Genomic DNA, 14,063 nt, shown 5'->3' on the forward strand with positions numbered 1-14,063 from the left:
TAAGCATGTGTGATATTTACATTTGTGATACATACTTTAATAGAACTAGTAGGTTTAGTTGTCCAATTTTTTTTTTTGAAGATAGCATTCTCTCAGAATTTACGAAGTTTATAACTTTGAAATGTGTTAGATTTCAGTTTTGTAGAGGAGCTCTGTGTGGAGCAAAGGTGAGGCACTCCTTTGTCTCCATGTCCTTATTTCCTGGGGGAGGTGTCAACCCAATGCTCGGCACCCAGCAGGTGTTCTAAAAATGCTTGTCAGTAAATGAATTAATAACATCTCAGTTGAAACAAATTTCACAGACTGGCTAGATTTCGTGAAGCGGATCCTTTGTGTGTGAAGTTCTTCCCAAATCTAAATAGAGAGATCGAATTGGAGATAGGAACATAGTATGTTATATACACTCACAGAATTTTAGTACTAGACACAATCCCACAGACTGTCTAGTCCCAACTCCTCATTTTTCCGATAAAGACATTGAATACCAGAGAGGTTAAGTGACTTGCTCAGGCTTACACAGCTGATTACTGGCCAAGCTTGGACCAAACCCAGAACTGCAGGTCTAGAGGCTTCAGTATCATCATCTCTTTCCATTACCTTCCTTGGAAGTAAATCTTAGTTCCATGATTCCTTCCCTGGCGTAAGTTAACTCCTGAGCTCCCAGAGCAGAATTTAGAAAAAATTCTCCTTATGCCTTTAATTGCAAAACAGATTTCTTTGAGAGCAAATCCCCTTTCTTTCAAGGCTCCCGCGTAATCAGGTGCTGCTTGGGTGCGCCCATATTAATTTTTGATGTCCTGCTTGAGTTTCTCCTCCTGGTAAGTCTGCTCTAAAAGGAGAGCTTGCACCATCTAGTGGATCCAGGAGGAGGCTCTCGGGTTTAATTTTTTGGTGGCCCTACTTTAAAAGGAAGAAAGGAATGGTATTTTTATCTGTAGATTCTCCCATGGAACCCTTTATTCATATCATGAGAGTGAGGTCGGCAGCCCAGAATGCTGTTCGGATCACTGTGTACCTCACAGTGTAAAAGCAGGACAGGCGGTTGACCATGCTTCTTCTTCCTTTTTTTTAATGGCGGAAGGAGGGTAAGGAAGAGGGTATTATATCAACCTGTTTTTTCCAACCAGTACTTGGATTCTTCTCCTCATTAATTCAAAACATTGACTCTTCTATAATGGGTCTTCCCATAATAGTTGGGAATTAGTCAAGTCCTGCTTTTATTCTTGGGAAATTCTCTAGTACTCATTTGGACAATTAACTAATTGAGTTATGTGCAGTATTCTACTATCCAGTTGGATAAGTGAAGTTTTTGGAAGCTTCCACATTACTCCTTTATTTTCTCTAATAGAAATTTTAAATCTTTTCTCCAGCTCTGCACAATAGTTACTTGGTGTGGCCGGTGGGAGAAGATGGCATAATGGCTCAGGCAGGATAATTTGATGACTGCATGGGCTGCACGGTGGGGGGGGGGGCGGGTGTCTCACAACTGACTCGCCCTGTGATCTGAAATGCTCCTTTACCTCCTGGGCCTGAGTTTGCTTTGGAAGGAATGTGATGCTCAGCAAAAACCAGGTTTTTTTTGGGTTGTTTGTTTTTGTTTGTGTTTATGTTTATGTTTTTGTTTCGTTTTGCTTTTACTTTTGTTACTTCCTCAGCTGAAATATCTTAAAAGGCATCTTAGCACCTGCGTAGCGTAGGCGTCCTTGGGACAGTGATCCTCACCCTGGTGCACATCAGAATCCACAAGGGAGGCCTGGCCCCACCCCTGGAGATTCTTCTGATTTACCTGGACCAGATGGGGTGTGAACATGGCTATTTTTTTAAAAGCTCTCCAGGTCATTCTAACATAGATTCAGGGTTGAGAACCACTGCTATATGATGTCCTTGAAAATGTGAGTCATTGGATTCCAAGTCAAGTTGAACATTGGAGATCTGTGTTTGAAATCCGTTGTTCTCCTTGTACTGTATTGGGATTGTACTGAGGTCGTCACTGCATCTAAAAGACTCCATTTTAGCACCCCCAACTGGTGCTGGTGGGGTCAGTTTTGGTGTATGGTTGAGGTCTGAGGAATGGTACTTTCTGGGGTAGCCAGGAGCAGTGAGGGCCAGAAGTTAATGCTTTTGGGGGTGGCAGTTTAATGTATTAGTATAATTGTCCTAATCTTAGGCATTGTTTCTATATTGTTGGCATGTGTCCAGTGACAGTAGGAAAGTTGGTGTTTCACATTACATCTTTTTTTTTCTCTGAAGAGCATTTTCCCCTCTCTTGTTGGCTCAGTAATCAATTTCAGCTCTTTCAGTGGTTCCCAGGAGAAAGGTGCTCAGGGAGTTCTTCGGAGAAGCTGTTTCCTGGAGTGAAGTCCCGACCTGTGACTGGGAGCAGCTGGCTTCTGAGAAATATAACTGAATGAGTTGGAGGAGGGATGGAGGGGTAGAAGGGCAGGGATGGGCATAGATCCCCCAGAATGCCGTAACTCAGCTCTTACAATGGGAGATAGTGTCTTTGACCTTAATCAGCCCATAGAGTTGATCCAGCTATTCAATTTCCAAGTATTTTTGCTAGGAGTTTAGAGGGCAGGGGACAAGAATGCCAATGAATCATTAGAATTCTAATCTTGGCTTCTCCTCAAAATAGTACAAAGAACATGAAATTTGGTAGCAGGCAGACCTGGTTTCCAGAGACCCTGGTCTGTGCCACTTACTCTGTACTCTGGGGGCAAGTTTATGAGCCTCACGTTTCTTATCTGTGAAACGAGGACCCTAACGCCTACTTTGCAAGGCCAAATTGAATGAACTCAGGTAATGTGTATGAAGCACCGTAGAGCGTGGCACAGAGCCGGGACTCTACAATTGGTAGCTATTTCTGGAAATAGTATTAATAATAGTAATAATGAATGATAATTATAAAAATAAACGATTTTTTTCCTCCTTTGGAAATGGCACCTGAGACATAAGTAACTCATGGCCTGTGTGTCCAGTTGTCCTTCGAGGGGGCTGAGAATGGGGTGGGAAGTGGTATCGGCAGAGGCTCGGGCTGGGAAAGGTGTGCTCAGAATTCTCATTCTCACCTAATCAACATGTTATCATTTAGTCTCATCACACACTAATTCCTTAAAAATGTAGTTGCTCCCTAGAAGAGTTGATTTCACTGATCCTTCATCCTGTGTATAGCTTGCTTGTTTACCTCAGAGAGGGTAGAATGTAGATCTTTATTTAAACAGTGTGGATGGGGCTTCTGGGTGGCTCAGTCGCTTAAGCATCTGCCCTCGGCTCAGGTCATGATCCCAGGGTCCTGGGATCAAGCCCCACGTCGGGCTCCCTGTTCAGCAGGGAGCCTGCTCCCCCCACCCCCGTGCTCTCTCTCTCTCTCTCAAATAAACAAATAAAGTCTTAAAAAATAAACAGTGTGGAGGGGGTGTTAGGAGGGAAGGGGGGGATGTGTTTGTGGGGGTTACTTGAGTGTAAGTCACACCTGGTGCTGTGGGGGGGGGTGGTGTGGGCTTTAGACCATCGGGAAGCCGAAGAGAGGCGATGCCAGGATGGGGGGACCTCAGGGTGCTGAGGGCCCAAATACAGCAGCCATCAGTTTTGAATTGCTGTCCCGAGTTCCTTGTTAGGACTGCCTGTGTGATGCCGTAAGTATGTTTCGGGGCCACCTTTGTCGTTTGCCATAGGCTGGCCGTGTCTGGAGTTACAGTGCCATTTCATCTACGCACTGGCCCTGGAGTCTAGAGCGTTTACGGCAGTCAGTGGAAACTGTGTGTGCATAGCTGAAGTTATGCAGTCTCAGAAAAACCCGTCTGGTCTGATTGAGGTGTAAAGGGCTTTTTTCCGCATCTGAGTTCTGACAAGTTGAGAACTACGAGTAAGGGAGACAGAAGATCAAAATAGGTCCTTTGTTATGAATAAAAATGATGCTGGAGCATAAGGTTTATACCTGTGGGTAAGATTGCCTAATATCGGGGTGCCTGGGTGGCTCAGTCGGTGAAGCATACGACTCTTGGTTTCGGCTCAGCTTGTGATCTCAGGGACATGAGATCGAGCCCAGCCTCGGGCTCTGCTCTGGGCGTGGCGCTTGCTTGAGGTTCTCTCTTCCCCCAACTCTGCCTCTCTTGCTCCTGCTTTTTCTCTAAAATAAATAAATAGATCCTTAAAAAGGAGACAGAAGATTGCCTCGTATCGACCCCCAGGATTGGACAGACTTTCCAGATGTGCCAGAGAAGCTGTGGTGGGAGGAGTAGAGAAGAATGTGTACTTCCCGCTGGCGGTACTTCCAGAAGAAGAGAGAATGGAAGGGACAAGCTCATGAGAATGACAAGCTACTCCTCCTCTCGTGGGGGAAGCGTTTGTGAGGGGGGCAGAGAGGCCAGAAGGACTCTGCTGGGTGATCCCGCACGTGGAAGGAAACCTTCGGATCAGTTTTCTCTGTCAGGGTGACAGAAATTCAACCTTCCTAGATTCTAGAGATTGGGAAGTAGTCATTCAAATTACAAAAATACGAAGAGGGCTGGTTTAGATGGCATTGCCGTGTTGAAGAGCCCATAATGGGTGCTGTTACGGGCAGAAGATAAACCAGACTCCCTTCCTTGTTTCTGAAAAGCCCTCCTCATCTGTCCCCGTCCTGCCTGCTAACTTTCCTTCCCCTGTGGTGTTCAGTTGCAGACCTGGGGTCAGAGCAGTGCCTTCATTGTCCTCTGTTCTTAGGACCGTGTTCCTGCTGGATTACTCTTTCGATGTCCTGTCTGTGCAGAATGTATTCATCTGTTACGTCCCAGCACCATCCCCATATTGGGCTCGAGCCCTGCCCCGAGGCACACACCGATCTCTCTGGTCTCCAAACTGTCACTCTGCTGGCCCCACGCAGCCTCCCGCCGGGTTGGCTGCGAAAGTTTCACCAGCCAGCTGCTGGAAGTGCCACGGGGGACGCGATGTTTCTTGCACTTGCTTTAGGTGTCTTGAGTTTACTGTACACGTGGGAAGCGCCCCGTAAGTAGGCAGTTGGTTAAATCAACGTGGCAGAAGGACGTGGCTAGCACCCTCATCAGTACATTAGAACAGGGTGATGCGTTGTTTATGCTGGGAGATGAAATTACCGAGGCAAAGAACAGAAATGAGCTCTTGTCTCATGTCACTGACATGAAATCAGAGAATCTCAGGGTTTTGGAGCTGAGAGGGTAGATCATCTGGTTCAAGGCCATCATTTCACAGCTGAGCACACTAATGCTCCTGATTTGAAAAGAAATATTCAGAGACTGTGAGCTTAATATTTGTGAGAGGAAGAGAGGATATGCAGTAGGTGGGTTTTTTCCAGCCTTAACATTAGATTATCCACAGAAGGCTTATGTGGTGGCTTTGTATTTACATTAGGGAGTCCTCTAAGTGTTGCAAAGTGCTTTCCTATTATCTTGTAGAGCCTCACCTTATGTTCTCACTAAAATCTGTGGAGGAAGGCGCTTTTCACAGAAGCTTTCACCACATCTCATCCTTGGCCTTCTGCATCGACATATGCAAATTTGCTGTGCTGGGTTACATTGCGGGTCAGGGGCTCCTGCTTGCGTTACAGTGGGAGCAGTGGTGACCCCGAAAGATTGCTTGACTTGCCCAAGGTCACCGGATTCCTAGGATTAAAATGCAGGTGTTTGACATTCCCACTGCTCTCCGGTTTCTACTACCCCCTGCTGCCTTTTGCTTCCTTAAATAATTATCTGTAGGCTTTGAGAATCCCGGCTCAGAAGGGAAGCGCATTTTCGATTCCCTTATTAGCTGAGAGAAAGAACAGCTCACACCGGTACTTACCCACCCAGAGGAGACCAAGCTCGGAGTGAGGACATCCGGGCTGAGTGCTGAGAGAGGACACTGCCCTTTGCCTGTGTGGCGTGGAGAGCAGGAGTGGATCCAGGAGGAGGACAGGCCACCCAGCCAGCTCTCAGCATCTCCTCGGTCCCAGGTGGATTTTCCCCGTGAAGATCCAATATTTGCTTTATGTTGTAGAGACCCCAAGACATCAGTGGTGATATTTAACTACCGTATAAAAATGTCAGACAAAATAGGCACAGTGTTCGGGTTTTTTCTGCCACTGTTTCTATGAAATTGTGACTATTTTAGATTTTTAATTAAAAAACATTAAACTTTAGTGTTCGCTCTTACTCATTTATTAGTTAATAGAAAAATTAACAGATAAGTGTGTGTATATATATATTTTTTAAACAGTTTTTAAACACTGAGTCTTGTCATAGTAATTAGTCACAAATTCGGTTTGGTAGGTTGCAATTAGCACTTAAAAAACAATAAAATAGAAAATATCACAGTGCGTTGTACTTAGTAATGGTAAATATTCTATATTATTATAAAATATTATTCTTATGATGGGTCCTGGTTAAGAAAATTTTGAAAAATGCTGTTCTCACGTTTGGGAGGATTATTTGGAGAATGGGCTATGAGATGGGTCTCGATGCTATATTTCAGCCTGATCATGGGCTGCCAGTGTCAGTTGGTCTTCTCTTGGTATAAAACCTTCATTATTAATTCATTCACTCAACAACTACATTTTGAACACCCAGTATATGCAAGGCGCTGTTCTAAATGCTGGCATGAGCTCGCTATAGCAATTTACTTACAAAGCAACTCATCTTATTTTCAGAGAAAACTCTATCAATTTGCAGAAGGTTTAGCTGTAGATAACAGAAGACTCCCTTAATGTGACAGAAAACTCCCTTTAGTAGTCCTTTTTTATTCCATACACCAGTTCTGTTCACACCTTACTGGCCAAGGCAGGTACAGCCATACCCAGATACAAGGGTAGGACGGAACTGTAGTTTTTTAGCTGTAGAGTTAAGGTTCATTCCCAAGGAAGAAAGGAAGACTGACTATGGCGGAGGGGGACAATTAGAAGTGCCTGCCACAAACCTTAAAGTTTCTCATATGTTAACAAAATTCTATTTCTATGGATGGGAACCTGGAACTTTCTGTTATTCTTCTGTGGAAAAGCACAGGCTGGGCAGCTGTACGGCTGCACCTGTTGTGCACTGCACAAGTATGCCCTGCCGAGGGGGCAAAGAGGGGAGATGGAGTTGGAAGAAGAATCCAGAAGGTAGGAGGACTAAACTGTATTCATTGTCTCAATAGTACACACACAGTCAGCTTTTTAGAGTCTGAATCAGTGTAAGATACTATCCAGTGTCCTCCTCTCTGACCTCTCTGTGGTACTTCATGTTACTTCTCTGCCACGGTGGGAGAGGAGAATTAGGTTTATAAATTAAGCTTGCATTTACTTTTGATGTGAAATGGGAAATTAGATTTCTTTCTTCATTTCGAGCTTCAAAAGTGCACAAGGGAGATAATGCTGTCCCGGAAGCACCAGAATTACGGAAAGATAGGAAGGGTCCCACCCTTGTGCTGCAGAGAAGCACACGAAATCGCTTGCACAAAGCCCCGCCTTATCTGAGGTATCCAGGTGGGGTCGGTCTTGGAAACCGTGGTGGAGAGGGGAAGGAGGGTCTGGTCTGAAAGTGGGTGTGCCTTTATTCTTTGCCTGCACCTTCCTAGGAGCACATTAAACATTTATCAGCAGCAAATGCCCTGCAAGTGTTTTTCCAAATTGTCATAAGAAAACCAAAAAGGGAAACGGAAACGAAGTTTGCCGTCTGCGTGTTTTACCTTCTTGGCCTACTTTTCTCTCGCCTCACGCTAACGTTTGCCTGCTCTCCCCCAGCCCCCATTTTGATGTCTGACTCGTGCTTCAGGTGAGGTAGAGACAGAATCAGTCTGGCACGGCATGCGCCCCTGTGCGCCTTGCCCGGTGATTTTCTGGTGCCAGGTAATGAGCAGGCTGGGGAGAGCAGAGAGTACGGACCAGAAAGACTAGAATGGTTGAATTCATTTGGGCAGACATCTGTGTGTGTTCTCAGTCTTCCATTGTGCTGAAGACTTTCCATCTCGTGGAAACTAAGCTAGGAATGAAACCTGTCTTTTGTCATCAGGGCTTGCCTTTGTTATAGTCTCTGGTGTCTAGGAAAATTGGTCTGTGTACAAAACTCCAGTCCAAGTAATATCTTTAACCCAGCAGGCAGACTGGATGAGAAGGGAGGTGGCAGGCCTTCTCATTAGTGTTCTCAAATGCTTCATTCTAAAGAAGCTGCCGGTAGAGACTCTGGCCCATGAACCGTTTCCCCTCTGCTGTTGGGTTTTAAAGTCAGTCTCATCAGAATTCAATAGGACTGTCTTATTAATCAGGAAGAGAAATTAGGGGGAAAGCCGAGCAAGCATTTCTTTTTTTCCCCCAATGGATCACTTTTCGAGGTTGCTGTAATTCAAGAGCGTGGCATGAGTCGGGCTCTGTATTTTCAATGAGATGTTATTTGCGATAAAGGGAAAATATCCTCTTCTTTTCATGTATTGTCAAATGAATCTAACCACCTTGCTAATGACGGCATCCCAACGTGGGCTGTAAAGACTGTGTGTTTTTATTAGTCACAGGGCTGCTGATTTCCATCTTGACACATTTATTGATTACCCTTTGAGTGCCCGCCCATGTACCAGGTGCTTTGAGAATTCACTCTGTAAGTCAGACACGGTCGTTTCTGCAGTCAGTGTGCAATCCTAAAGGGCGGGAGAATGCATTAAGAAAACGGAGAACAGAAATGGACTTAGCCCAGAAGACAGGAAGCTGAGGGTTTAACAAGAATCCCAGAATAGGAGGGACAGTCGAGTTTGGGGAGATGGCATTTTCCTATCACTCCCTCCTGGAGTGAGCATAGGGTGAGGCACACTTGAAATTACAGGGTGTGGGATCTCCCTCTACAGTGAGGTCTTTCCAGTTGGAAAGTCTTGAGCTGTGCTCCCAAAAGAGGTGGTGGAATGCCCTGTCCGAGTCCAGAGGAAGGGAGGGTGGGTGTCTGTGTGCCTTTCTGAGCCGGCTTCTCCAGTCCCCCTCTGACTGGCGGTGCACCGCAGGGCCCTTGCCTTCCGGAAGCGTCGCTGTGCCTGGGTGGCATCCGTTCCCATGAGGTTGTGCGGACCCCAAGAGCCGAAGCAACATGCTGAGAATAGTCCTTCCTTACACAGGACGTGCTCAGAGACTGACCAGTGACGGGGATGTGGTCTCTATGGCTGTTCACTGCAGCCGAGAAGAATCTTTCTGAAAAAAAAAAAAAAAAGAAACGAGTAAATGTCTAAGGGATGGATGGAGTGATCTTGGGGAGACTCTTCAGATCTTTGCTTCTGAGCTGAAGCGCCCCAGTTTCTCTGTTAATTCTGACCTCAACCGAACTCTGAAATAGTACAGAATACAGGTCTTCTGTGATATTTGGAGTATTTCAGGAACTAAATGCTATGGGATGAGGTTCAAATGTAATGACTCATAGGCTGAATTAGACTCTAATAAGTGTAATGACACTCATTAATAAGTTCTGTTATAATGAAGTAGTAGGGTTCACTTTATGCGCACACAGCATAGAAAGGGAGGCTTTAGAAATAATTCGCTGACTGCTCCTTGGAGAGGTTTATGATTGGCAAGAGGAAGTATATTATATTTAATGAGTGAATGAATAAATATTTAATTGATTTAATTATTATATTTAATGTATTACAGATACATTGAGGAAGGAGTAAAGGGGAGACACTGGCTTTATTTTTCCTTAAAATGTGTTGCTGATGTCATTGTGGCCATCATTTTAATGTTTTCCTTCCTCAAGTATTTTAGGAATAAGTAGCCAAACTTATTGACTTTGGATGTCACCTCCATTTACCTCCCCAGCCTGCCTGTGGCGGAGTCGGTGACAGGTGTGGCCTAGAGGTCCAGGAGCAGAAGGGAGGCGGGAGGGGCCGGGAGGGAGGGCGCCTGACTCACCCACGGCGGACTCTTTGCAGACTTGGAATAACTGAGCGTCTTCTGTGCTGAATTTTGGCTGACACAGTGGGGCTGCTCGCTGAGAACCCGGGTGTCTGTCTTCCCTTCCTTTCTCGCATGTTCTTTGTGCTTTGTGTCCTGGGAGGGAAGAAGCTGGCTGTGGAGAGCCCACCCAGCCGTTGTCCTTGGTTGCCCTCGGGGGCACATGCCTCCTGCCTGGCCACGAGCTCGTCTGGCAGCAGCAAGCAGGTCTCAGCCTGTGTTCCCCGTGAAGGCCCTTTCGTGCCTGTTCCATGTGATCCAGCCTCATCGTTGCCTTCCTCCCTGCTGCTTTCAGTGGGCAGGGTTCAGCTGGGTCTCACCGTTCCTCACCCTCCAGTGAGAGCCGCTGGGGCTGAGGGCGCACAGACGACCCCGGTGAGCCGCAGCTTAGCTAGTTTTCTCCTGTACATCCAAGGAAACGCCAAGGAAAGGTGGCTTCTAACTTGGAGAGGATGCAACGGTCACCTGACCCTACTCCCTGCCACCTGCCTAAGTGACAGAAGGTAGGACCCATCTGTTCGAATGTGACTGGATCGCAAAAAAACAATTAGCAGGTGGGAAATTTGTTTTTCAGGACACACGCATAAACCTGCCATTACAGGGAGGACTCTGGTGCTAATTTAGATGCAAATGGAATTGCCCAACTAGAGCTGATTACAGAAAGGTCAGCATGTCTATATGCTCAATTTCACTCGTACGCTAGGCATTGAGTTAGTGGGCTGCTGCGACGGTGGCCGTGATGGCTGGGCTTGGGTCCGGCCTTTATTTTTGAGAGAGTTTTGAATTACAGAAGCGGAATGTGACACATGGTGTCAACTCCTCCCTGCCTATCCATCCCCTTTTTAAAGGAAAATAAGCTCTGTTTTGTCCATTTCTGGAGAAGCTTGAGATATTGATAAAAAAAAAAAAGTGCGTGGTTGGAGCTCTTAGGCTACTAAGCTAGAAAGGAGTAGATTGGCCGTGAATTCAGTTGCTGTCCTGTTGGGAGAACTGATCCCACCTGTACGTACACACACAGCTTCCAGACTCAGACCACGCTGGGTCGGAGCCTGGAGCGTGGGACCGGTGACGGGAACCAGGGTGTGCGGTGATGGCAGAAAAGCTTGTGGGTTCGTTTGGTTATTGCAGGGTGCTGTAGTGCTTTTCAGCACAGCCAGAAATTTATCTTATGCATTTGAGGATGTGTGTCTATATTCTTTACTGACTAGGTAACGAGGCACATGCACATGTAATATACCGCAGTACGTGTAGTTTGAACAAAACAGGCACGCAGAAGTTTCGCAGAACAGTACCTAACTCCATGCAGCGTGCCTAATATTTTTGGTTTGAATCTGGTCTGCACCATGAGTGAACCAATGCATTGATTCCATGCTCCGCTTTTAGATCTCAGACTCTAGTTTGAAAACACCAGTTTAAGGGACTGATGAAGGCGCTGAGCGTGAAGGGGGATCCAGGTGAGGGCTAATGGAGGGTGGAGAGGTGGGTGAAGAAAGGGATTGACTGCAAAGGATCAACTCAACTGCCCTCTTTTTTTTTTTTTTTTTTAAGATTTTATTTATTTATTTGACAGAGAGGCGGCGAGAGAGGGAACACAAGCAGGAGGAGTGGGAGAGGGAGAAGCAGGCTTCCCACCGAGCAGGGAGCCTGATGCAGGGCTTGATCCCAGAACTCTGGGATCATGACCTGAGCCGAAGGCAGATGCTTAACGACTGAGCTACCCAGGCGGCCCTCAACTGCACTCTTGATAGAAGTCGAATTAAGTCCCCGAGTCAGGGCTCAGGTTCCGTTCTAGAACTGGGGCTGGAAAGTTAGCACAGAAGAATGCCTCAGCAGATATATTGTATATGTTCATGCTTGTGTTTATCTTGTCAAGGATAATTATTTGTTTGTGGGCAGGAGTTTTCCTTAGGTTATTGCTGTCATTATGGTCTGCCTTTAGTGAGAATTAACATTCCTAGGCTTGAGTATCCTTACATTTTATCGTGTCTTATATGGTAGTAAGGTGGAACCTCATTTATTAATTCTACTAGTATTTCTTCCTAAATTTGTAGCTACCTGCAATTCCTTACTGAACAAGAGAAATGGCTATGGACAGCCATCTCTAAGGCAAAAGGTCTTAGGTACATTAACAACTGATTGTCCTTTGTAGTTGGACCACCAAGAGGATGCTGCTGTCCTGTTGGGCGAATACTTCCCTTCCGGGGAATGAGTGGCAGCTTCGGTTTTGCATTCCACGTGGCAGAACTGCTCTCCCCTGGTGCTTCGGGGTTAGCTTTCCAGCGATCATACTTAGGCTCTGGTCTCATCCTCGTTAAGGACGTTGCCTATTTGGGGGATTAGAGGAAGATCCTGAAAAGTAAGATAATGGGGCAGGAAAAGATTTTCTGGGATAAAAGTCTTCTGAGGGCTCCTTGCATGTGGAGGAGGGAAGAGACAGAAAGAGAAGGGAACCAGATTTTCTGGGTTTGGGTATTAGTTTGAGGTGAGGGTGACCTCGATTTATAAAGAGGTTGCAAGTCTGATGCTTAGTAGAATTGGGTTTTTGGTATTTCTACCATGTTATGTAAATGCTGCCCCTCCAGGTGTTGTTCTTAAATCCTCTTAGCTTATAAATGACAGCTTTGATTGCTTAAAAAAAAAAAAGAATAAAATCTTTCATTTATCCAGCCTAAGAGTAGTAAACAATAGATGCTTAATGCCCTGCTTTCATGTTGGCCCGCAAAGACTGAGACTTCTATTCTAAAGGGTTTATGGCTACGCTTTTGAGCTTATTAAGGTCATGTGTAACTTAAGGGGAGAAAAGCTGATGGTGCATTATTGGTGCAAAGGCCGCTCCTGGAATTCTGCAGGACGCATCAGCTCAGCAGGGCTCAGTAAATAAGGTTGAAAATGCAATATTGCAGACACTGCATGCATGCATGGCCCATCTGAAATGACTGGTGCTGCTTGTTTTCTAGCAATCAAGATTGTTCGGGAATTAGACTTCTGCCTACATGACTTTGGATTCAGTTTCTGCTAAAGGACCCCGAGATGGTGGCAGTGGAATGGGTGTGAGCTAATGGAGCTGTGTGTTTGGTGTTGTACTGAATCGTTTCCCCTGTAGCTATAGTTGGTGACATCTGTTATTCTGTAGGTTTTTATAAAAAAAAATGTCCCCACTCTCTGGGGCCCTCAGAACAGAGGGCCAGAGAAGAGAGAAGAATTAAAAATTAAATTCAACTCTGGCAAATGTAAATCACTAGGACCTTGGAGGGTAGCATTTATTCAGTCCATGTTACTTTCAGTACGGGCTCTGCCCCAAACCGTGTACATTGCACTGGAGTAATACACAAGCCGTAGCGTGTGTCCCAGGACAGCATCAAGAGTGCCGCGAGCGTGGAGCTGGAGAAGACCAGGAAACACAAGGATAGAAGCAGTGGGTGACAGGTGCAGGGGCAGCCGTGAGAAGCACTCTTCTCAAGGTAATTTATTTGCCAAGTGGTTGAGGCTTATCTGTTTCCTTTGTTTTATTTGGGCCGGAGAGAGCCCTGTAAAGTCGGTCAGATGACACAGTGGTGTGTTGAGTGTTTTGAGGGCTCACAGCAGGGGCGCTGAGCTGGAGGAGGGAAGAGTGTTTGCCCTCTGCCGTGTGTGTGCTCAGGCCGCTTGGGGTTCTGCTGGGGCGAGCTGTCAACCCCGAGAGGGTGTATAGGCATGCCTCGCTTAGCATAAAGAAAGGAGACAAAACTGATTTGGGCGTATCTTATCCACCTGGACTCCTCTATCTGGAACATCCCTAAAGCCCAAGAAAATTTATAAAAATAATTTAAGCCTTTCTGTACAGATGCAGCCATCTTGGAGATCTGATTTCTAAACTGACTTGTGGATTCTGGCGGCAGAAAATTACGAACAGAAGAGGCATATATTATAAAAGGAATGACCAGTCTCAGCTATGATAAAGTGACAGTTAACACTTTGAAAGGAAGGAAGAAAGAAGTGGAAACCTGGAAAAGGGAAGATGCAATCACTCAAAAAGCCTCGCCATCTGTTTCACTTTTAGCGTCAAGTGCATTAGAGTCAGGGCAGGGGAGATGGCCAAGATTTCTAGAGGATGGAGTTGGAATCTGAGATTTGGAACTGTTGCCCTGGTGATGTCCATGCCTCCCAGTTTGGCTGTTTCTCTTCTACAGACAGT

At 45.9% G+C, this 14,063-nt stretch overlaps 1 protein-coding gene across 1 annotated transcript in view; it reads left to right on the forward strand.

Moving 5' to 3' along the window:
* The window catches only part of FHIP1A (FHF complex subunit HOOK interacting protein 1A), a 168,807-nt gene that overhangs the window by 126,584 nt on the left and 28,160 nt on the right, over positions 1-14,063 (forward strand). The gene's annotated exons all lie outside the window — the stretch shown is intronic.

This window comes from Ursus maritimus, unplaced genomic scaffold (assembly GCF_017311325.1).
Source record: "Ursus maritimus isolate PB19 unplaced genomic scaffold, ASM1731132v1 scaffold_11, whole genome shotgun sequence".
Classification (NCBI taxonomy): Eukaryota; Metazoa; Chordata; class Mammalia; order Carnivora; family Ursidae; genus Ursus; species Ursus maritimus.